Source organism: Adiantum capillus-veneris, chromosome 8, assembly GCF_014529385.1.
Source record: "Adiantum capillus-veneris isolate H3 chromosome 8, ASM1452938v2, whole genome shotgun sequence".
Classification (NCBI taxonomy): Eukaryota; Viridiplantae; Streptophyta; class Polypodiopsida; order Polypodiales; family Pteridaceae; genus Adiantum; species Adiantum capillus-veneris.
This window is the reverse complement of record NC_140938.1, coordinates 10,752,926-10,776,929: the sequence shown is the minus strand read 5'-3', so window position 1 is coordinate 10,776,929 and position 24,004 is coordinate 10,752,926. Positions and strand designations below refer to the sequence as shown.

Genomic DNA, 24,004 nt, shown 5'->3' with positions numbered 1-24,004 from the left:
AGGTAGAAGTACCATGAGAGAACGCTACCATTGCCATAAGAAAGCCCTTCCCTATACCAACACTAACATGGTGGCTACAACTTGCATTATTCTTACAAGGATTCTATAGGAGGATGTGTTGCAACAAGATAGTTGGATGGGCTCCATGCGGTCTGATCATTTTATGGTAAAATGGTGGCTACAACTTGCACTCTTGTTGCAAGTCTTTCTCAAAAGATGTCTTGCATGGAATGGTTCATTCAATCTATACCCTTGTACTTTCTCTCTGCGGGATTATGTGAGCTTTCCTATGCCCTTTTGATTCCAGGTGGTGTATGCCTTTGCCGTAGTTAGCCATGAGCAATGGAGATGACGAGAATGTCTCATAAAATTATTTGTCGTAGTGATATCATACTCAATGAGACAAAAATGCACAAGTTCTCTCCTAGAGATGCTTTAGGTTACTTTCTAAGATGTTGTGCCAAATTTTTATCTATAAAGACAATATGTTGCCCATGTTCCACAAGGTTAACAAAAGAGTGCAAAGTGATGCTCTCATAGATCTCTCCCATTGGAAGCACAACATTATAGCGTCTCTCCCTCACATGTGCAAAATGCAATATATCTGACGAAATCCATCACTGCACTTACAATGGGTTCCCAACCAAAAAATGGCGACCCACCATCGTTTAGTATATAGAGGGACAACAAGACTTCAGTTGGGACCTGAAATATATTCCCTATGTCGAATTGCAAGATGAGAGTTTGAAGGGCCAGTTGTCTCTGCAATTTTTTTCTAGGAAAAGGTTTGTCACAAAACACTGGACAGATAAGAGAGAAAAAAAGTCAACTTCGTTACTCTGCATCAACCACCACACCTTGCCTACTGAAATTGTGCCAAATCCACAATTGCATCGTTCTAAAATCTAGCAATAAAACTGAGAAGTTTTGTTGCCTATTTCCTCTATTTAAGGTACGACTCAAACTTGTATGGTGCCTCTGTGAATCGAACCTCACCTTAACTCGCTGGCTCTTTCACAATGTATTGCTCAAACGTGCCATGAAATTTAGCTGATACATGGAAGTACAAAGTCATGCCTACAACGTGTGGAGAAGTAGATGAACCGAAATGTACACAAGCAAGGAGAGACCCTAGCAGAGATGATGAAGTCTACAATATACCTAGATGAATCCAGGATAAGCCCAGATTCACCCTTGAAGGAAAGTGAAAGGTATAGACCCATGGTCGTCACCCACAAGAGATGATGAAGTCTACAATATACCCATCAGCATCTCTACAAGTTCCTTAGCACAAGCAAGGTCTTCAGTGAGTTCAGGACAAGTCTGCATACACATCTGGTTCACAAATTGCAGACACGTGCAGAGCTTAGTCAGAATTGGCTATGCATGACTTCAGTATTCTCACGTAAAAGAAGTGAAGTAAATTTGAGCAAATGCAAAATGTTTAGAATAAACAACCATCAGCGCATTGGCCTTTTGAAACACAAAAATAGCTCAATCCATGAAAGAAACAGATTTTCCATGGCAGAAGGCACCTGAATAATGAAAGGGGAGTAGCTTGTCCAGGCTAAAGCCATCAGGGTGAAACCAAGATGACATTTGCGCATACCAGCATGAGCTATCACCGTTGCTGGCCAATTGTCGGGAGGATTCAAGAGCTAGTCGTGCATATTGATGGCAAGGGAGTCCCCCATAGACTATGAATGAAGGACACTGATTTGCTGAGAGCCTCCACTACAATTGGTGCAGACCCTAGTTCAGCTCTAATGATCTCATGTGGCACTGATGCCTTGCAACAGATTGTCTTGGATATCATGGAGACGAGAGGTCTCTCCATCAGTCGCCAATCATCATGTGTGCACCCTATGCTAGGGCCCCATATCTACACTCCATATAATGTTGTAGATGTAACAGGTATCAAACAACCACAGCTTAGTGCGAGGCTCCTGAATTGTATCTGGGAATAAGGCATCCTAATGTTGCATACGACATAAGGACAACCCGAAACGGAAACAGCAGAAACGAAAACGGAAAAACCGGAGTTTCGACCTCGGTCAAAACGGTTAAGAAACGAGGTTTTTTTAATCTATTATTATAAAAAAACAATATAATACTTAAAACAAGAAGCCTAGAAAGATAAGTCAATGATCAATATTTCATATTCTACAAAACTTCAGAATTTATATGACAAAAATTCGGAACCTTCGACCTACGGTCTACCAACCTTGAACCTATGACCTACAAGAAACCTGCTATCAGGCATCTCCCCAGTGTGCAAAATGTGTTGGTAGGGACTACAAAGGTCTCGACCAAGCACCTCCCAGTACTCCCAAGAAGAAACTCAGAGTCAAACTATCCTCCCCTTGACAATTACCCCTCTAGAGTGCCCTGAGGGCCTCCTATAGCTCCTCAGTCTCAAGGAGGCGCTCAAGCCATACTCACAAGGGAAGTGTCCCGAGGAGTGGGGACTGGAAACGGGGGACGGGGCTCCAATGGATGTTTAGTGTAAAAAAGAGGACGGGACGGCAAGTGGGGACGGAAAAGTGAGGACGGGAAGCCCAAAAATGGGTGTCCCCTTTCACTATGGCTCAAGCCCTTGCCTTTTCCCTTCAAATTGACCCTTAAAAAAATAAGGTTCAAAACAGAGTCTCTTCAGATCCGAAACGGTGAGGAAACGGCCTTTGCGTTTCGGGCCCCCAAAACGCCATTTCTTGTTACTATGCATGGGCCCTTTGTGTCTTGCATCGGCCGCTCCTTCCATAGAAAAGATGGGTCCACTGAAAACCACTCCTAAATAAGTATAAGAGTTCACATACTCTATCTCCTCATGCCCATACAGAACTACTGGCGCTGGTGCTTTCACCCACCAAGTTGTAGTATTAAACACCATGACCTTGGTTTTACCAAGGTTCGCTCAGAGACCATTCTCATGTGCATTTGCATGTAGTACATCAAGATGACTTTGAAGCCCTTGCGGTGAGTCTACAATAAGCACAATATCCTCTGCATGCAATAAAAGGGGTATCCAAGTGCATGAGAGAGGGGCTCCCCACTCTCGCAATATATTCTCATCAATGTAGAGGCCAAATAGTGTCAAGGAGAGTGGGCCTCCCTGTTTCACCTCAGTTGTGGAGAAGCCAAGCCTTGAGAGACCCTCTGATTTGTGCACTTTACCCACCACTATCTCATAAAGTGCCATACTCCCCCATGTGAGCTCCAGAGGCACATCCGTATCACGTAGTCGATGCATCAGCCTGGCTCTTGGAACTGTATTGAAGACTTTGCAGAAGTCCACAAAGCAACAATATATCCGATTCTTGTGTGCCCTACCCTCCTCTATAATCGCCCCCAGTGTGAGGATGTGATGAATGTCATGTCAAAGTCACGTATTTATAAATGACTTAACCCTATTCCTATTAAAAAAAAAAGCCACTTTTGTGGCTTAAAGAGGCTTTCGTTTTTTTCTTTTTTAATCAACAGATATTTAGAAATCTAAACAAAAAACTCTCTCAGGAAAATACGCCGCCCAGCACATAGTATGAGTTGATAAAAAATGTCAAGAAGATAAATCAAGGGTTGAAGTTGTCCTTACATGGCCATCTCTAAGGACTAATTTGGTGAAATGCGTATAATTTTACTAAATTGACTCAATGGTAGACCAGATTTTTTTTAACAGACTCAAACTACTTTGAAAAATCCCTCAATAGGTATGGAACGAGCCTATCACACTTCTATGTTTAGACTGACAACATTTACTACTTGCCCAAGTACTAAATGACAACTTTATGGAAAAAGGCTCTTTCTGAAAAACTAAAAATTTATTTTTAGCATTTTTAACTCAAAATGACTCTCAAAGTCTTAGATACATCCTAACAAGATGCTCAAGAAGTTTCATGAAGTCATGCTTATAATATTAGAATCTAGGCACGAGCCCTTTTAGTGGCTCCAACAACTTTTATGGCCCATTATAAGACTCATGTTAAGTGGTTGTTCATATGCCTATATGCTTAAGTGACTATATTGTGCAAGGGTATGAAACTATTGACCTACTTGATCATGCACATCCTTCTAAAGGCTCTCAAAATTGCCACGCTAGATCCTAAGCTAACTAAGACTGATGCTGACTTGTAGCAGTAGCTTGTCCACGTGGCTCAACTGCAATGCGCACGTGCCATCCCCCTTGTTAAAGGTGAGACACAACTACCGAACTCTTTCTCATTGATGCTTTATGTACTTATGATACCGAATGCTTCTGATGCTTGTGGCATAAACCGATGAGAACTCCTCCAAACTCGTGGGTACTATGGATGTAGGTACTGCTACGATGTAAACACCGACCAGCCAAGTTAATAGGTAGCCTTACTATTGTCGCGTAATATCAGCTTTGGTGTTCATTTTGCCTTGCGAGTAAGTACTACCACCCAAACGGTCTTGTTGTGAGAACATTGCAGGTGAAGATGGAAGGTAGGGTGCTCGGAGGTATTCCGTGTCGACAGAAGTGGATGCACACTACATGCGAATGTAGAAGAGGGTTAACGATCCTTTCTCCAACTCCTTCAATATCTGGGAGGCACGGTGCTCAAGATCTAGATCTTCATGTATCCAATGCCGATCTTCGTTCAGAGACATAAAAATGAAGACAGGAGCGCGCCCGATGCGTGATGGATCAAGGGTGGGAGTGCCTAATATCTGTAGGCAACACGTATTAGTCTGGAGTAGGGAGACGAAACTTCTTTGAAATACAAAGAAAAAGAATCTGAGAGAGGTAACTTGGGTTCTTGATTCTTTTCTTGAGTTCGCGAAGCGAAGCACACCCAGAGCTCTGATACGAGTCTTACAAGATGGTGAGCAAGTTTTTCCTAGCGACAAAAAAAATGAGCGAGTCCCTCAATAAAGTTATTTGTGAATTAAAGAGATTTTCAAAAATCATAAGGAAACAGACACATAATAAGTATAATAACATTGAAATAAGTGGTTGTACAGTATGAAAAAGACAATCTTCTATTCTACCCAAGATAAATATGTACTAACATCCAAGAAAACGTTTTTGTACCCGAGATATCAGGTACATCAACACATCCACAAGCTCTGCAGCTATCTACTTGATTTTGTCCAAAGAGCTTGTTGCTTCAAAAACGAAACAACTAAAAAAAAAAAAAAAAAAGCAATCAATTAACAGCTTGTCCTCTTAACGGTGAACAAAACTTACAGCCTGCACGGTCTGCTAGATGCAAGAGAGCGAGGGTGGATAAGCAACATCTACGGGAACGATGGCTACGAACAACACTCCTCTAAATTGTGCATCATTTAACTCCCGCTCTCTAGCAAGAGCATGACCTCTGTCCATATCAATCCACCGAGGACAATGCTCAAAATCTCATTAGGAGAGATGATCTATGGTCAATGGATACATGCATCCCTCATCGCTCTCGACATGAGCCCAAGAACGTGCAAGCATAGGCATCGCTGCAATGTGGCTCATGCTCAAAAAAAGAGCAAAGTATCTGCAACATGACGTATAATGGCATGCTCAAAACAACTACAAATATATACAACTCTCAAGTGAAAGATAGAGACGACTTAACTACCATCTGTAAAGTAGGCACCGAGATGCCATGCTGTAGTAGTCGATTTTCTTCAATCCTTGCAACTCCACATCCTTCGTTTTATTTTCTAAGTGGAAAATATAATTTTCCACCCTCCTACAACATCTCTGTGTAGTACATCTGCATGGTGTATCTAGGCAAGATATCAATCCCTCCAAGTACATCAGCATAGTCAACGAGGAGCTTGCTAGATCTATTTAAGATTCTATGCAAGGAACCGAAGTACAAGCTATGTGAAAAGGCACAAGCTCCAAAGTAGCTTCTTGCCTAGCTGTCTCTGGATCTTCAACCACTGAACCCAACCCAATGTTTGTACTCTCACTGTCATCAACATGATTATTAAAATCAATAGAATCTTTTGTAACGACGCTAAATTGACTTGATCATTGCAAAGAGGATCATGAGTCGCGAAGAGGCGAGACTGCATACACATAGATTGAGCAACTATGAAGGGAATTACACAGTAATACAAAATTGCAGGTTTTTTTCCTAAAATACAGCCCTCTCTCTCTTCCCCACGGCATTTTCAACTGATGTGTCAATTTTTGGGCCATTTTTCCACTTTAAACCAAAACTAGGTCCATTTCAGCTCAATTTTTTACCCAAATTTTACATTAAAAATCCCAAACAGAGTCTGAAATATCCCTAAATTTGTGGAGGATCACTCGCATAAGCATAAAAAGCATAGATATGCATCATTTTTCATCACTATTCCATTTTAGATCACTTTCCATGCAATTCTGCAACGATGCCTGTTAGTTGCTATTTTTGGCAATTTTTGCCCGAATTAATCTTTGTAGGCAAGATGAGTGTGCCCACCATGAAACACTTGGAATATGTACATCAAAAGGCCAAAATAGGCATCTTATAAAGTGGGAAAGCACGCAAAGGCGCCACCTCCAGAGCCACGATTCCTCATATAGGTATGTACATGGCAACAACCATAGTAGCCGCTTTAGCATATATCACACTATATACATTATTGCTTTTCTTTCCATGCATCGAGACCTGTCAAAAGTGAGCTGAATGTTGTATTTCACACTATGTACAAGCTACGGCACGACACCAATCCCCTCTGAACCTACACATCCTCCGGTGTGTTGCACAACATCATTTGTTAAGCATTAAAACTCATGGTCAGACACCACATCTTCACTTCCATCCTCAATTTGCATATAGTTAGACCCTTCATCCTCTTCACTATGGTGTGCATCAAATGGATCAGAATCCCCTCTTCTTTTGAAGAATTTAACCCTTTTTCTTGCAATGGGAATTTTCATTTCTGTCCCATCCAATTCACGCAAGGTGTAAGTTGCATTTCCATGCACATGTTTGACAACATAAAGGCCAAACCATCTCTTTGCAAGCTTCCTTATTGTAGAGTGCTGGTTGTCAAGGCTACTATCATACACCAACACCCAATCGCCCTCTTCAATGGCTTTTGGTCTGAGTTTGTGTCTCTTATCAAATCTGTCTTTGTTTTTCAACCTTGCATCCTTTAGTCGAGCTTTTGCAAGCTCAATGTCTTCTATACTCAATCTATCTTCCCATGGCAACACATTCCATGTAAGAACTACATCTTCAATAAGCATCATAGGTTTTTAACCATACATCAATTCAATTGGCATATAGCCTGTCACGGGGACGTGGCAACTGTTCACTATGTCACGAGGACGTGGCAACTGCTAACTTTAGTTGTTGGTTTCTTTCTAAGGGGTCTTGTTTTGTTTTTGAGACCCTCTTCTTGAAGTAGCAAACGGTCGGACATTGCATGGCCAATGTGAACGGTAGTTTCACCCACAGATGGGTAGTGGTCGGCACTGGAATTCGTATGGTAAGAGGATGTCTAGGCTCATAGCAAGATCATATAGGTCCCCCCGTCGCACTTAGCAAGTTGGTGGATACTAGGAAGTGAACTCAATTAAGACGTAAAGTCAGGGTGGGACTACCAACAAAAAGTATCCAACAGTTGGGCCACATTGCACTTTTGGATGCGGTCCCAATGAGGATAGATGGTCAGAAGACCAGTGGGAGCCCAACGGAAGCATCTCCTAAAATTTAGGGAGCTGCTATTTTGGGCCGTGAAATGTGTTCGCGCCATTACCTCCGGTATGACTAGGGGAACATTTTACAACTCTACCGCGAAGTCAACTGGGCAACCGATCGGGATATTTTTAAGCGGCGAACCCGAAACGGGCAAATGCTTGTAAATGCGCCAAGTGTCGATTTTTCATGAACTTTTGTCACAAAACGGGAGCGTACACGAGCACTTAGAAAATCTGAAAATTATAATTCTTTGAAAACATGAGAGAAGGGAGAAGATCGACACAGTATTGGGGACCAGAAGATGGGCTGGTCCCCCCCCCCCCCCCCCCGTTAAGAGTATTCTTTTATTCAGGGAGAATTCTTATACAAGCACAAGAACCCGAGGAAACCCCTCCGTTCTGTAATCTTAGACCCGAAGGTCGTGCTTTCCCGTAAAGGGCTTGGGCACAAGGCCGTTCCTTCCCGTAAGGGACTTAGGCGCGAAGCCGTACTTTCCCGTAAGGGACTTAGGTGTGAAGCCGTACTTCCCGTGAAGGGCCTTCCCGTAAGACGGGAGATTCCTGCAAAACAAACCACACAAACACGCGACAACAATTCGTATGGCGAATCCACAATAGATACCTGTCGCTCTTGCGCGGGAAAAGCGACTTCCGTGCTCCGTAGTCTCGCGATCTCTTGCGGCAGAGTCTTCTCTTGCTGATGTTGGTACCTCCCGTGAGTGAGGGCATGTGGTGCTTTTATAGCTCCCTGGCCACGGCACGAATAACTGCTCGCGTAGAGATCGCGGCCGTTTTTTTTCTTTTTCTTTTTTTTTCTTTTTTTTTTTTCTTTTTTTGCGCTGTTCTACCCGAAATAGGGAGAGAGAATTCGCTGGCTGGTTTTGTTGCTTTATCTTCTAAGTGGCTGCCCACTTATTAAGTGGGCGGCCGGCATATTTTAAAATTGGTTTGAACCTGCCCAAAAACTCAATAAAACCTTATAAGTTAAAACCAATGCATTTAACAACACTTCCCAGGCGTCCCTTGATGCAACCACATGCACAAATGCAATGCAAACATAGATTCCTCGCGGGAAAGCGTCTGCCTTCCCGCGATTGTTCCTACTTTTCGTAAAAAGCTTCATTGAAGCCATCTTTATTCTTGTGCTTGCGTTCTTACGCGTATTTTCTTACTCAGTTCGGATTTCCTCCTTAGCCTACGGGATGCCCCCTTATACTGATGCACCCGTCACCCATCATGTGACGCATCAAGGACACTCGTAACCCGGCCCTTTCCACCGAACTTACGGAAACTCCTTCGCGATGTTTACCGTCACCCATCAAGTGACACATCAGAGTTGTCCGTTCCTGATGGCAGTTCCTGTAGCTACAATCTTTTAACAGTTCTTAGTGCACATAATAAAATATCCTTTTTTAAAAATTAATCATTAAAAATAAGAAAATAGTCCAATTAGCAACAACTTTCCCCTTGCAGAAAAAATGAGCGCTGATTTTTAAGCTGGGAGAGGCCTCATTTCAGCTTTTGTCACAAGTTAAGAGCTATGGAGTGCTTCCTTTCCCTCTCATGTACAGTGTGGTGCTAGGAGTGATGCCCTGCACACTACACATTGCTCTCTCCCCCCTACGTGCAGTTATGTGATGCCCCACAAGAGGGCTCCTCATTTGACTGATGTACAGCTGTGTGGGTTCATGCTTTTGTGCTGAGGCAAGAGCCTCCTTGCGCAGGAACAGGGGTAGCTAGTTGCTACTCCAAAGCAGGCACTGGTGAGGGTCATAACCTCACCATACAGGTGCAAAATCAGCGCTGTGTATGCGCTGTAATTTTACTGTTTTTCAGCCATACGGACGCCAGAACCTTTGGGAATCGTGCCCCACTAGCAGAGGACAGTTAGGGGACTGTTTGGGGCTGAAAACAGGGCAAAAACCAGTAAATACAGCGTGCTGAATTTACTGTTTTTGGGCAGGAATCAAAGGGTATACGCTAGTAGAAGCGAGTTCCAACAGGGAAATTGGTTTCACGCAAGTTTAGGGGCTGTTATGCTACCCAAATTTGGCCAAAACAGGCGGTATCTAGTGGGATACAGTCAAAGGATTCCCAGGACTCTTCTTTGTACTTTACCCTCCTAAAGAATAAAGAAATACCGAAAAGGGCGCCAATTTTGGGGCCTACAGGTTGTCGGCGTCTGCTCGGAGCACTCTAGCTTCCGAGCCGTGTGTGTGATTTGAGTGTTAATTCCTGTTACAGGTCTCCTTTGCAAAGTGCTCTGTGTGTGTGTCTAAAGTAAAGAATTTCGGGTGAAAGCCAACGCCTACCACCCTACGGGCCGGTTTCATGGTTCCGTTGCCGGGACATCAATCACTTTTTTTTTAAAGAGTGAGCCTGGATTGGTTAGGGTAAAGACACAGAGTGCAGGAACGCGGGGATTACACTATGGCCGACAAGCGGAAGGGAATTATGGAAGAGGGTTCCTCTTCAAGGGAGAGATTCCTATGGTTTTTGAGATTGGCGAGAGCTGACGGCCACGTCAGCTTGTACCTCCTGTCAACGTGAATGTCCCTCCAGTAGTACAGGGCTTTATGACTGGGCAACTTGAGGATGATGCGTTCAAGACTCAGTTAGTTGCCGCGATGAATGTCTTTTCGCAGCTGGTGCAAAATCCGAGGTTTATGGAATTCTTGCAAGCACCACCAATGCAACAGCAAAATAGGTAACCTACGCCGCGTACGGAGCTTGTTGATGCTCAAGCCCAGGTACTTCATGTGGCGCAGGAGGAAAGGGAACACTCGCATGTTGCGGAGTCGAGGGCTCCAAAGCAGGTTCCTCCCGTGCTTGAACAGAACCTCCCGTGCTTGAATAGGTGGCTAGAACGCCTATTCCACAGGTTATGCCAGTTCAGCATGCTGTCTTGAATGGACAGGGAGCTGGATACCAGGCTATGCACTCAGTTTCTCCACCATCCACGGTACATCCTAGGTATTTCGAGGGTGGATCAGTGTTCCAAAGTATGGCTGGTTATGCGCCTGGAAGTCAGCCGTACATGCCAGGAACAGTGTTCGGGGGTATGCAAGGCATCATGCCAAACCCCATGTATGGTAGTATCGGCATGCAGCAAGGTTTCCACTGCAACCAGGGCCAGTTTGGGGTGCCACAAGGTCATTTTGGCATGGCTGGTTTTTCTGGACAGCAGCCAGATATCGCACCTCTGGCGCAAAATGTGAATGGCCAAGACGTGCCGATCATGCCTACTACAGTGCCCATGTTGCAGACCATCCCTTATGACAACTTGGGGGCACTAGAGAAGCCGAAGGCTTACAAAGAAGGTGGTGCAGCAGTAAAGTTCAGTACCTTCAGTGGTTTCGAGGATAAGACAAAGGCCCTCACTTTCCTCCAACAGTTTGATACAGCTTATGCGGGAGGGAATTTTACAGAGGCCTCGAAGGTCGGGAAAGCTGCCACTTTCTTAAAGGACAATGCGCTTACATGGTCGACGACATTGTTAATGCAAGGACAGGCACCCGCCACTTGGGTTTACTTCAAGCAAATGTTTGCATCTGCCTAGCTGTCAAATGAATTTGAAGCCGACGTCATGACAGATTGGCACCAGCTTACTTCAGCTTCGAGCAAGAGCTTGCTGGAGTACAATATGAGGTTTTGTAAAGCGTTACTCTCAGTGACCTCCTACAAATTTGTGCCACTGACAGAGCAGAAAGAGAAGAGTACTGTTGTGGGCTGCCTAAAGGGCTTCGTGATTACTGTACAAAGAACAGAGTGGCTACCCTTACTCAGTTTATGGAAGTTGCGAACACTGGTCTTGCCTTGTTGAAAGGAGAGGACACTGGATTTCCGAGCAGTGACAAAGGAGGGCAGCAAAAGAAATATTCAGCGAAGAAGCCCTTTGTGAAAACGGCTCCTGATGCGTCACAGGGGTCAGAAAAGGCCACCAAAGACAAGGATTCAATCGGGACTTCTGGAGCGCAGGCAAAGAAACAGAAAAGGAAGCCTTTTGTGCGAAAGTCACTCGAGGAAAAGAAGGTCCTAATGGCTGAGAACAAATGCTTTATATGCGAGCAGCCTAGTCACTTTTCTATCAATTGTCCACAAAGGAAAAGGCGAGCTGACTCAGAGGGAAAAAAACCAGAAAGGCAAGAAGCCAAAACCCACAGCAAGTTTAGTGCCAGACATGGTGGGTGACAGGCCCAGCACAGATGCCAGTGAGTTATGCAGGGCATGGGGTAAAGTTAGGGATCAGACGGCAGTCATCTTCTTTGATCCAGGTGCCAAAGCCAACTTTATCTCACCAGAGTTAGCTATGAAGCTGGGCATCAGAGCTGAAGAGATGGGCTACACAGCAGAGGCAGGGTTGGCATGTCCTAGCCACTCAGAGTGTGTTACTCCCATCATTGGAAAACTGCCTCTGCATATTCAGTCGTATGTGGACTGGAAGGTTTTACATCATGCTGCTGGAAGGTTGTGACGCCTTGTTGGGGATCCCGTGGATGTTCCGAGTGCATGGAGTCTTGGATGCCTACAACAAAAAGATCACTGTACAGCATAGGGACAAAACTCACATCTTGGATGTAAAGCTTAAAGGAGAGTCAATCCCTACTGTATCTGCTTCTGCTATCACTTCTGTAATAAAGAATCATCTTTCTGTGTACTTGATTTTTGCACGTGATGTCTCAGATAGTGATCAGTCGAATTTATCTGTGTTAGATAAAGAAAGGTCAGCATTTTTGTAAAAGTTTAGTGACTGTTTTTCTGATTCATTACCGTCGCAATTGCCGCCAGAGAGACCTGAGGACCATCGGATAGATTTGGTGCCAGGGTGTAGCCCACCAAATAGACCTCCCTACAAGGTTAGTGCGGCGCAACAGAAAGAGATTATGGGCCAAGTTGAGGAGTTATTAGAGAAGGGGCTGATTCAGCCTAGTTCTTCACCCTTTTGCTCCCCAGTGCTCCTAGTAGAAGAAGGATGGCTCATGGAGCATGTGTATTGATTACCGTGCGTTAAATAAGAATACCATCAAGAATAGGTTCCCTATTCCTAGAATTGATGATATTCTCGATCGTTTAGAGGGTGCTGCAATTTTCAGCAGGATAGACCTTAAGAGTGGGTACCATCAGATTCGTATAAGGCCAGAGGATGTGCACAAGACTGCGTTTAGAACGACATTTGGTCTTTATGAGTTTCTAGTGATGCCGTTTGGGCTAACAAATGCTTCTGCCACGTTCGACAAAATGATGGACCGGATTTTCCGCTCGCATCAACAGTTCGTTTGAACGTTCTTCGATGACATGATAGTGTATTCGAAGAATGAAGAGGAGCATAGGCATCACTTGACCATTGTGTTCGAAGAGCTGCCCAGTCAGGTTACTTGTCAATCCTAAGAAAAGTGAATTCTTCCTCGAAGAGATCCACTTTCTTGGCCACATAGTCTCAAAGGATGAGTCTCAAAGGATGGTGTTAGAATGGATCCCGCAAAGGTCGAAGCTGTCAAGACATGGCCAGACTTGAAGACTGTGCACGATGTCAGAAGCTTCTTGGGATTGTGTTCCTACTTAGAAGGTTTATCAGAAATTTTACAGAGATAGCATCACCTCTTCACGCTTTGCAAAAGAAAGAGGTCACTTTCAGATGGACCCAAAAAGAGATTTCAGCTTTTAGTCTCTTAAAGGAAAAGTTGACTTCAGATCCAGTTCTTGTTTTCCCAGATCTCAGAAAGTCATTTGTGGTCCAGTGTGACGCGTGTGGCAGTAGCATCGGAGCAGTCCTAATGCAAGATGGACGAGTAGTAGCTTATAAAAGCCGAATTTTGCAAGGGCCAGAGAGGACTATGCAAGTCTATGAGAAAGAGCTCTTGGCTGTGATTCATGCGCTTTCTAGTTGGAAGCACTACCTCTTAGGTGTTGATTTTGTTGTCCAAACAGATCATCAGACCTTGCGATACTTCTTGACACAGTCAAAGTTATCCAAAAAGCATATGCGATGGGCAAACATTCTTTCCATGTTCCACTTCTAGATTATGCATGTGGAAGGCAAGAAGAATGTTGTGGCTGATGCGTTATCAAGAAAGCCACCAATTTCAGCTGTGTCAATTCCTTATCATCATGAGTTAGATGACATGAAGGAACAGTATACTGCTGATGAAGATTTTGCGAGGATCTTTGAACAGTTACAAGAGGGGCAACATCACGAGCACTACCTCCTCAGAGATGGTTTTATGATGATGCATGGCAGACTTTGTGTCACTAGGCCACTACGACATAAGGTCATGGAAGAGAGTCATGTCCCACTGTATGCAGGGCATCGTGGCATTGATGCAACAGTTAAAGCGGTAGAGACATCTTCTATTGGCCTACCTTGAGGAGAGATGTGGATGCCTTTGTGCGAGCATGCATAGTTTTCCAAAAGGTCAAGTTTGACAGGCAAAAGGCACCAGGGTTGTTACAACCACTACCGATTCCAGATAAGCCATGGGAAAGCATTGCTATGGACTTTATCTTTGATCTTCCAAGGACGCCAACAGGGAGTGATGGTATATGGACCATTATCTGCAGATTCAGCATGCAGGCCCATTTTATCCCTGTCAAGAAGAAGATAAAATCTGATCAGATGACACGCTTGTTCATGTACAATGTGTTTAAGTACCATGGTATGCCACAATCGATTATCAGTGATCGTGATCCTCGCATGACCAGTTTGTTCTGGAGAGGATTGTTTGAGAACATAGGCACTACGCTCAAATTCTCGTCTTCGTTTCATCCACAAACTGATGGACACTCGGAAGAGGCTAATTCTACTGTCTTAGATCTGTTGAAATGCTATGTGTCAGATAATAAGGGCAGTGGGAGCCGTATTTGCCTATGCTTGAGTATGCGTACACCAACACCCAATCGCCCTCTTCAATGGCTTTTGGTCTGAGTTTGTGTCCCTTATCAAATCTGTCTTTGTTTTTCAACCTTGCATCCTTTAGTCGAGCTTTTGCAAGCTCAATGTCTTCTATACTCATTCTATCTTCCCATGGCAATACATTCCATGTAAGAACTACATCTTCAATAAGCATCATAGGTTTTAACCATACATCAATTCAATTGGCATATAGCCTGTCACGGGGACGTGGCAACTGTTAACTATGTCACGAGGACGTGGCAACTGCTAACTTTCGTTGTTGGTTTCTTTCCAAGGGGTTTTGTTTTGTTTTTGAGACCCTCTTCTTGAAGTAGCAAACGGTTGGACATTGCATGGCCAATGTGAACGGTAGTTTTACCCGCAGATGGGTAGTGGTCGGCACTGGAATTCGTATGGTAAGAGGATGTCTAGGCTCATAGCAAGATCATATAGGTCCCCTCGTCGCACTTAGCAAGTTGGTGGATACTAGGAAGTGAACTCAATTAAGGCGTAAAGTCAGGGTGGGACTACCAACAAAAAGTATCCAACAGTTGGGCCACATTGCACTTTTGGATGCGGTCCCAATGAGGATAGATGGTCAGAAGACCAGTGGGAGCCCAACGGAAGCATCTCCTAAAATTTAGGGAACTGCTATTTTGGGCCGTGGAATGTGTTCGCGTCATTACCTCCGGTATGACTAGGGGAACATTTTACAACTCTACCGCGAAGTCAACTGGGCAACCGGTCAAGATATTTTTATGCGGCGAACCCGAAATGGGCAAATGCTTGTAAATGCGCCAAGTGTCGATTTTTCATGAACTTTCCCCTTGCAGAAAAACGAGCGCTGATTTTTAAGCTGGGAGAGGCCTCATTTCAGCTTTTGTCACAGGTTAAGAGCTATGGAGTGCTTCCTTTCCCTCTCATGTACAGTGTGGTGCTAGGAGTGATGCCCTGCACACTACACACTGCTCTCTCTCCCCCCTACGTGCAGTTATGTGATGCCCCACAAGAGGGCTCCTCATTTGATTGATGTACAGCTGTGTGGGTTCATGCTTTTGTGCTGCGGCAAGAGCCTCCTTGAGCAGGAACAGGGGTAGCTAGTTACTATTCCAAAGTAGGCACTGGTGAGGGTCATAACCTCACCATACAGGTGCAAAATCAGCGCTGTGTATGCGCTGTAATTTTACTGTTTTTCAGCCATACGGACGCCAGAACCTTTGGGAATCGTGCCCCACTGGCAGAGGACAGTTAGGGGACGACTGTTTGAGGCTGAAAACAGGGCAAAAACCAGTAAATACAGCGTGCTGAATTTACTGTTTTTGGGCAGGAATCAAAGGGTATACGCCAGTAGAAGCGAGTCCCAGCAAGGGAATTGATTTCGCGCAAGTTTAGGGGCTGTTATGCTACCGAAATTTGGCCAAAACAGGCGGTATCTAGTGGGATACAGTCAAAGGATTCCCAGGACTCTTCTTTGTACTTTACCCTCCTAAAGAATAAAGAAATACCGAAAGGGGTGCCAATTTTGGGGCCTACAGGTTGTCGGCGTCTGCTCGGAGCATTCTAGCTTCCGAGCTGTGTGTGTGATTAAGTGTTAATTCCCGTTATAGGTCTCCTTTGCAAAGTGCTCTGTGTGTGTGTCTAAAGTAAAGAATTTCGGGTGAAAGCCAACGCCTACCACCCTACGGGCCGGTTTCATAGCCAATGACTAAACTATGTGTCGTATGGTCGGCCCACAATGCAAACGGCAATAACCTTGGCGACTCTCCAAGCTTACCTTCACAAGCCTTAGCTAAAGCTTTTATAATTGGAGGATGCCCTCTTTCGTTTTTCCCATATCCCTCTGGATTAAAAGCACAAGTTAAAGCTAGTTTGATGCCCATTCTAGAGAAGAATTCCCTTGCTTCATCAGCATCCAATTCTCCTCTATCTGCAGTTATTTTTCCCACACATCCATAGCGACAGATCACTTCATCAAGTAGAAATTTACATACAACTTCTATATTCTTTGTCCTCAATGCACGCCCTTCAACTTGATTGGATAAATCTTCTCTTGCAAGCATCAAATACCTCATTTGTTGTGACCAAGCCCACAACCCATTTGTAATGCATGGCCAATGGATAAGTAGGATGTAGTCCATCACGATGCCGTACATTGAATACATTTGGCATGTCACACAAGACTCCACAAACTCAACCACATCCTTATACATCCCCTTCCACCAATACCTTTTTTTTACCTTGGCAAATGTTGCCCATACTCCTTGATGTCCTGTCACGTGACACATCCCAACCCTATGTGTCCGTGGACAAGCTACACCATAGCAGGGTTTCCGTCAAGTCCAGTCAAGTTAGATTAGCAGTGATATGGCACTTTTGTGAGTCTATTCGTAGACCGTGCATGCCCAAGTCACTTAGCATAGATGCATATCCTCCGGTTGCACACAGCATGATCATCGGAATTCCCATCAAAATCCATTAGCATCAGTTAGGGGAATTTTCTAGTGCATTTAGCCTATTTTCCTATTTATTGGGATTTTCACTTATTATTTTTAAGTGACTTTCCTACAAAAGTAGGTAGGGCAATTTTGCTAAGTTAACATATAAGCAAACCAAAGTTCACACTTTCTGGCAGAAGAGGCAGCAAGAGCTTCCCCCCCAACCTCCCCCCCCCCCCCCCCCCCCCCCCCCCGCAATAGATCCTCGCCATCCCCATCCCTCCCTTGGCGATTCCTACCACAGCAGCTTCCCCCGCTTTCCTTCCCTTGCATGATCGCCCAAGCACCCTCAGCCCAGCGTTTTCAGTGCAAAAACGCCAGCCCTTCAGCCAGCGTTTTTCATCCAAAAACGCCAGCAAACTTCAGCATTTCTCAGCGTTTTTCAGCCCATCAAAAACGCCAGCAGATCCACAGTTTTCAGCCATTGGAAAACGCAGGTTTTCAGCAGCAGAACATTAGCAAATTTCCCCCATTCAGTTGCAGATGATCCCCCAAGTTTAGCCCAACAAAACGCAGCCAAAACAGTCATTTTCAGCCACCAAAGAAGTCCCCGAATTCAGCGATTAGAAGACCTCAGATTTCAGCCATCAAGTCGTCGTCGTCGTCGTCGGCATAGTCCCATTGCATCAGTCCATTGCATTCGCATTGTACACCTTTGTGCAATCAAAGTAGACCACTCTCGCCGACGAGAGTGGGGCCTTCGGAGGAGGGTTTTACAACCTCTCGGGTGTCGTATCTCTTCTCTCTCTTCTCTCAGTCTCATTCACTTGCACGCACAATCCACTCACTTTGTTCGTGACCACAGCACTCTCCATAAGACGGAAAGCTCTCTCTTTCCCTAAGAACTAAAAGGAACCTTGAGCAATAAAGATCACTAATCTTGAGAAAATACAACATTCATTCCGCTGCACCTAACATGTCCTGCCCATAAACTTTCATGGAACTCCTTGATGATTTGTTGTTGAGTAATCTTATCGCATACTACCCGCAATGGTGTTCCATCTCTTCGTTTAGGATGCTTGCATAAGTAGCCATCCCTCAAGAAGTATCCATATGCTTTTCTTCTTTTTTTCTTTTTTTTTTAATAGCAAAACTCACAATTGTGAGTGAATTATATTGAACAACTCAAAAAATTACAAGGTCTTGGCATGCTCATGTTACGCCATGACAACATTCCGAGACCATAATTACATCGGCTATCAAGGCAGCCGCCCCTACCAACCCGCCCTCTCATCCTTGATACACAAGGTCCATAATCTTGTCATTCTGAGATCTTTTCTTTACCGATGGCCAAGATTTGCCCCCATCCTAGGCATTCCATCTGTTGACAACAAGGCACAAGTAGTCCTAGACCAATCCTCCGAGTGTTTCTTGCGCCCGAGTGTCCATATTAGCACTTTGCTTTCTTGTATAATTTCTGCAAAGCTTGCCACCTCAAAACCTCCTTCAAATACATGGCGGTTCCTTGTCTGCCATACATTATGTAAGAAGAAGTATCTAATTATCTGAGTGCTGACGAGGAGTGCAGGACTACCTACATTCTTACCTCCAAGGAATAGGTCAGTCTTGAAAAAACTAATTTTCCATGTTCTTTGGACCCACTTGCATATTTTCCCTACGAGGCCTTTGATAGTTGGCAGTCCATGAATAGGTGGGTCAAATCTTCACTAGCCAACCTGCACCCCAAGCATCGATCTGACCCAATCCCTCTCTCCTTAATCTTCACCCCCGTCAGTGGAGCACCCCAAATAACCTTCCATAAGAAAACCTTCATGTGCTGCGGAACCTTTGGCTTCCATATGTTCTCCATTATATGCTCCCACCTTTCCTCCGGCCATTGTTTTTTCCATAGCATGTTAAGGGGGCTAGACCAATTCTTCTTTTGCATCATTGTTTGATAAATGCTTTTAGTATGGGGTTTCCACAAGAGACTGCTTCCGGGCCATTTCCAGGCATTCCAGTCCAACTCCGAATCACAGATTGGCATCACTAGATTGTCAAGCTCTTTCATCACTTTGTGGACAAGCAAGACCTCCAAGCTATTAAGTTGGTACTGGGTAACCATAAGGTCAATGGTTTTCCAACTCTTGTTGCCACTCTCCCAGAAGTGCCCAAGTTGCTTCAGACCCTTATTATTCAGCTTCCTGGCTGTCTCAATCCAATAGGGAGTTTGTGGCGGATCTACAACTTTGGAAAGCCAGGGGGACCAATGCAGAATGGAGTTCTTGAAGTATCTGGTTTCTTCCCCCCACTTTAAGACTCCTGTTGCTCTATTGCATTTTCTTACCAATTCTCCTGAGCTGCCCCCAGTCTTAAGGTAGACCACACCGGGGCTAATAGTTTGTCATGAACCTCCACCCCTCTCCACTTTCCACCCTTCGAGCCAAGTTTAGCTGCTTCTATCATAACTCTGATCATGACATCCCAAACTTGATCCTATTTAGCCAAGGAAACAACAAATTTGGCGCAACAAGCTTCTGCATGGACAACAGGGTTGAGAATTCCGAGGCCTCCTTGATTTTCCCCGACCGAGCAATTGATTCCCGACGGGCCCATTGCCATGGCCTGGAAGATTTCGTGTTATTTTTCCATAAAAATCTTTTTACTCGTTTTAAGAACTCTTTCCAGTGACACTTAGCCATCTTGAGAAGTGGGCTAGTGAAGGCAATATAAGGAATCATAAAGGCATTCATCACTTTTATCCCACTTGGGAATGGGAGAAGAGCATACTCCCACCTACCCATTTTTGTTTTGATTTTTTCAAGCACCCACTCAAATCTTTGCTTATGAGTTACGTCCACCCCCAAGGGGGCTCCCAGATGTCTAAAGATATTCCCTTTTGTGACAATCTCCCCCAACCAGACAGAAGGGTCAAATGAGTCATTTTTCGATAGGGAGATCAACCTTGACTTCTCTATATTAGATTGGGACCCCGAAGCTACTGAGAATATTTGTACAATCTCCAGAGCTTTTCTAATGACCTGGGGGCACGCCTTCAAGAAGAGGAGAGAATCGTCTGCAAAAAGTTTTGCTAGGAGTTGGCTATTTCCTGGTAAGGCAAGGCCTTGCAACTCCCCTCGTTCAGCACTAGCTTCGAGCGTAGTGATTAGAGGATGTGATCCTATGGCAAAAAGTAGGGGGGCCAGAGGGCATCCCTGCTTAATAGACCTTTTGACCTCAAAAGAGCCCACAATTCTATCATTGAATAGGAGCTCAGACTGGCTTCCAACCCCCATTACACGTACCAATCGACATAGGCTAGGCCCAAAGCCTAGAGCTTCCATGACGGCTTCTATATATGTCCATGTTATTCTGTCATAAGCCTTGTCCAGGTCCAACTGCAGCAGAATGCACTCCTGCTTTGTGACAGTTGCGTATTCGATGCCCACCATTGCTGCCAAGATATTATTGTAAATGGATCTTCCTTTGATGAACCCATGTTGATGGGGAGAGATGATCTTGGTTAGTAGGGGGCTAGTCTGAAATTCTTATCCTCTTAAATTCTTTCTCGATCCAATCATCCTGCTTCTGCAAAGTACTTAAGTAGTGACCTATCAAGAGCCATTCACCCTCATATAGCTTCTTTGAAAAGGACTCAAGTGAAGACACAAAACATGCATGATTACTCTTTGCATGAGCAATAGTGTAAAACTTTGTGCCTACATCATCTCCCTCAACAATCATGTCATGTTCATCCTCATACCTTGCCCTAGATAGCATATTTGCCATTGGGTTGTCCTTCCCTGCGATAACTTTATGTAGGCTATCCATTGCAGCATAGCAATGTCAAGAGTTGAACAATTTGTAATCATATCAAGGAGAGGCAAACAATCAGTTTCCACAACCACTAATGCCCCTATCAAGTACTCCTTGTCACATCTAAATGCTGTAACCACCCCCCATAGTTCCCTTTTTACTTGCACATAATCTCGTGGGCGAGAACTCAAAACCTTGGCCCCAAACCTCACCACATACCTTTTTCCTTGGTCATCATCTTGTCCAACTACCCATCTTATCACTGCAGGACTCGTATCCACTATCACAATGACAAGTTTCTCACATGCATAGTCTACCTTTCACAAGGTTGGTGATAATAGAAGTAGCTTCTTTAGCTTTCTCATGGCGCTTTCTCATGGCTTTTGTGTGCTCTTCTTCTTCCCATTGAAACTTCTGATTCTTTCTCAACAACCTATAAAGAGGATCTACTATATGTGCATAAGGACCACACATAAACCTTCTACCATAAGGACCACACATATGCCCCACAATCAACACTTCATTAATCCCAAATATAGATTTTGTCTTGACAAGGTAAGATGAACTTCTTCCAACCTTGACAAAATCTTCTCATAGTCTTTGATATGGTATATAACAAACTTACGGCACCCCCTTGAATCCATATCTTCATCTTTATCTTTGTCTTTGTCTTTACATCCTTTGATGGGCACATCATCACCAGTTCTTTTTGGATCCCTGAGATTTGGTTGCAAAGAAGCTTGCTATAGCTTTTTTCTGCAATCTGATGGTAAAGGTAAGGCCACTGGTCTCACTTTCTTTGCCACCGTTTTGTACTGGGTCTCCACACGCACTTCCGGTCCTTCATTAACATTGAAATCTTTCTTATCTTCAAAAGACTCAATCACATCATACATTTCTATAGTGCATACTTCCACAACGTGTGTTCCATCTTGCATACTAGAGTCCATTATAGCCTCAAGCTCAAGCATAGTATCTACATGAGAAACTTGTCCAAAGAAAGCTAAAATGCATTCACTATCCTCTATGAAACCATTTTCCTTCATGTATTTCTATACATTATATACATATTGTCGTGCACTTCAAGCTTCATAAAACAGATTGACCAATGCTCTATTAATCCCTGGAAACCAGTAGAAAAACTTCTTCTTGCTTTGGGTCAAGGGAGAATCTTTTTCTTCTTGTACCATTGCAATCCCGCTCTACAATGGTACATGGCCAAAACCCCTTGTCTCCATGTACTCTTTGAACTCTTTGTTTGCTTTTAATAGAGGATACTCACAAAGACTATCACGGTTCCTCTCGTGATTCACACACACAGTCAAGAATTGCACAACACTTCCCATCTCTGCTCTTTCCCCTAGCATAAGCAGAACCATCATCCAAGACCTTTGTTCCATGCGAATGGCTGTGATATATGGCTGCCCAAGGATAAGAGGATAGGTGGACATCTCCTGCACAAAGAAGTTTTGCTCATCTTTGATATTACCAATCGTCACTTTCACATTTGGACAAGCCCCATACAAAACTCATGAGTTATTTGCAGCTCTAATCATCCACCCATGGTCTGTGTCTATCGGCCACTTGCCCTTCATGTAAAGACTCTTGGACATAGGATTGATTTCAAAGCCATGATCTATCAATGCAACATATGGCCCCTCAAGATCATCCACCTTGACTAAAGTTTATGTTGTAGCTCTTGCCCAATGACTTTTGGAGTAGTGGCTTTTATAGGAGGCTTCATCTTCATCATCATCATCCACAAATCCAACATGCATATCTCTTCCAGAGGATTGGTAGCATCCTACGACACTATCATCACATTCACTCTCTTGCACATGTATCCCTTGTGCCTTCAGTGATTCTCCTTCACCCTGGGATTGTGGAGGAATAGACTTTGGTCATACTTAATGGCCTACAGCAATTTCCCGCAGAAGCTGGGTTTACCTACTTCCCACATAGGCATGGGGCCAGCACAGGTGGACTATGTCATGAAATAGCAGAGCTTCATTTCTTGCTTTCAGGATTTCACAATAGGACCCAAACCAGTGGGTGTAGCAGTGGATCATGCTCTTTTGACACTTTTAGTATCCTTTCAGTACGGTATAACTCAAGTGTCAAGAAGGAGGACACATACCCACTATACATTTACACCAGAGACTGACTCTTATAGCACAGATCCATGATCGTCCATGTACAACAGCCAAGCCAAGCCTCTCAGTGGAGGAGATCACCACTTTACTAACTGAGACATTGCATGATGCAGCTACAAAGGCATAGCCACACACTCAGCCTGACCAGAGACGCCGTCATGGGAGCGTGCCTCAGAACAATTGGTATGACGAGTGTAGAGAGACGAGAGCACAACGTCATAGGGATCTTCTCCTAGGGGTCATCAATCACAGACATTCTCGCATAGCCTTCTGGCACCTTGAGCGACGGAAAAAGCGGGCGTTCCTAGCTCAAATGAAGCGAGACTTGTTCCAATTGTCTTAAGTAGAGACTCAGGAGAGGCATGGCATCTCTTTCATGAGCACTCCCCTCCCCCAATGATTACTTCCCCTTATGTGTGGGGTCAGTATGCAACATCCTTATATACGGTCTCTTGGACAAACACCCCTTCCAGATCCTCTTGAGCAATGCCCATCTACGAGTACCTTCTTTACCATTGAGATGGTAAAGACGGCCATTGATAAGATGAGGATCAGGAGGGCATATGATCATAATGGTCTAGTAGTAGAACACTTTATACATGCTAGAGATATGATGATAGAGGTTCTCACAGTTCTGTTCAATCGTGATGTGCGAGGGTCTACCTAAGACCTCGAGACTGTCTACTCCCGTGCCTAACTTTAAAGCAAGTGATCCTACGGAGCCTGGAAACTAGCGTACTACTATGATTGGACATACATTGGCACGGTTGTATGCATTTATCCTTGAGCAGCAGTTGAGCAGATGTGGGCAGAGAGTGAGGGCGTACAGGTAACAGGACAGGCCGGTTTCAGGAGAGGCTTCTCCATTGTTGAGTATATTTTGACACTCACAGTCATCATTGAGGAGGGTAGGGCACATGGGCGACGGATATATTATAGCTTTGTGGATTTCCGGAAAGCATTTGACAAGGTTCCCAAAGCAAGATTGATGCGCAGACTACAGGAGATGGGAATGCCCAATGAGTTGATTTAGGCGATCATGGCTCTATACAGACCAGTG

At 44.3% G+C, this 24,004-nt stretch overlaps 1 long non-coding RNA gene across 1 annotated transcript in view; it reads right to left on the bottom strand.

Annotated features, from left to right (window-relative positions):
• Positions 1–811: 811 nt before the first annotated feature.
• LOC147451663 (uncharacterized) overlaps positions 812–24,004 on the bottom strand; it is a 46,088-nt gene continuing 22,895 nt past the window's right edge. Inside the window, exon 2 of the long non-coding RNA XR_015188978.1 lies at positions 812–1,335. This is a non-coding gene — a long non-coding RNA (uncharacterized LOC147451663). The remainder of the gene's footprint in view (positions 1,336–24,004) is intronic.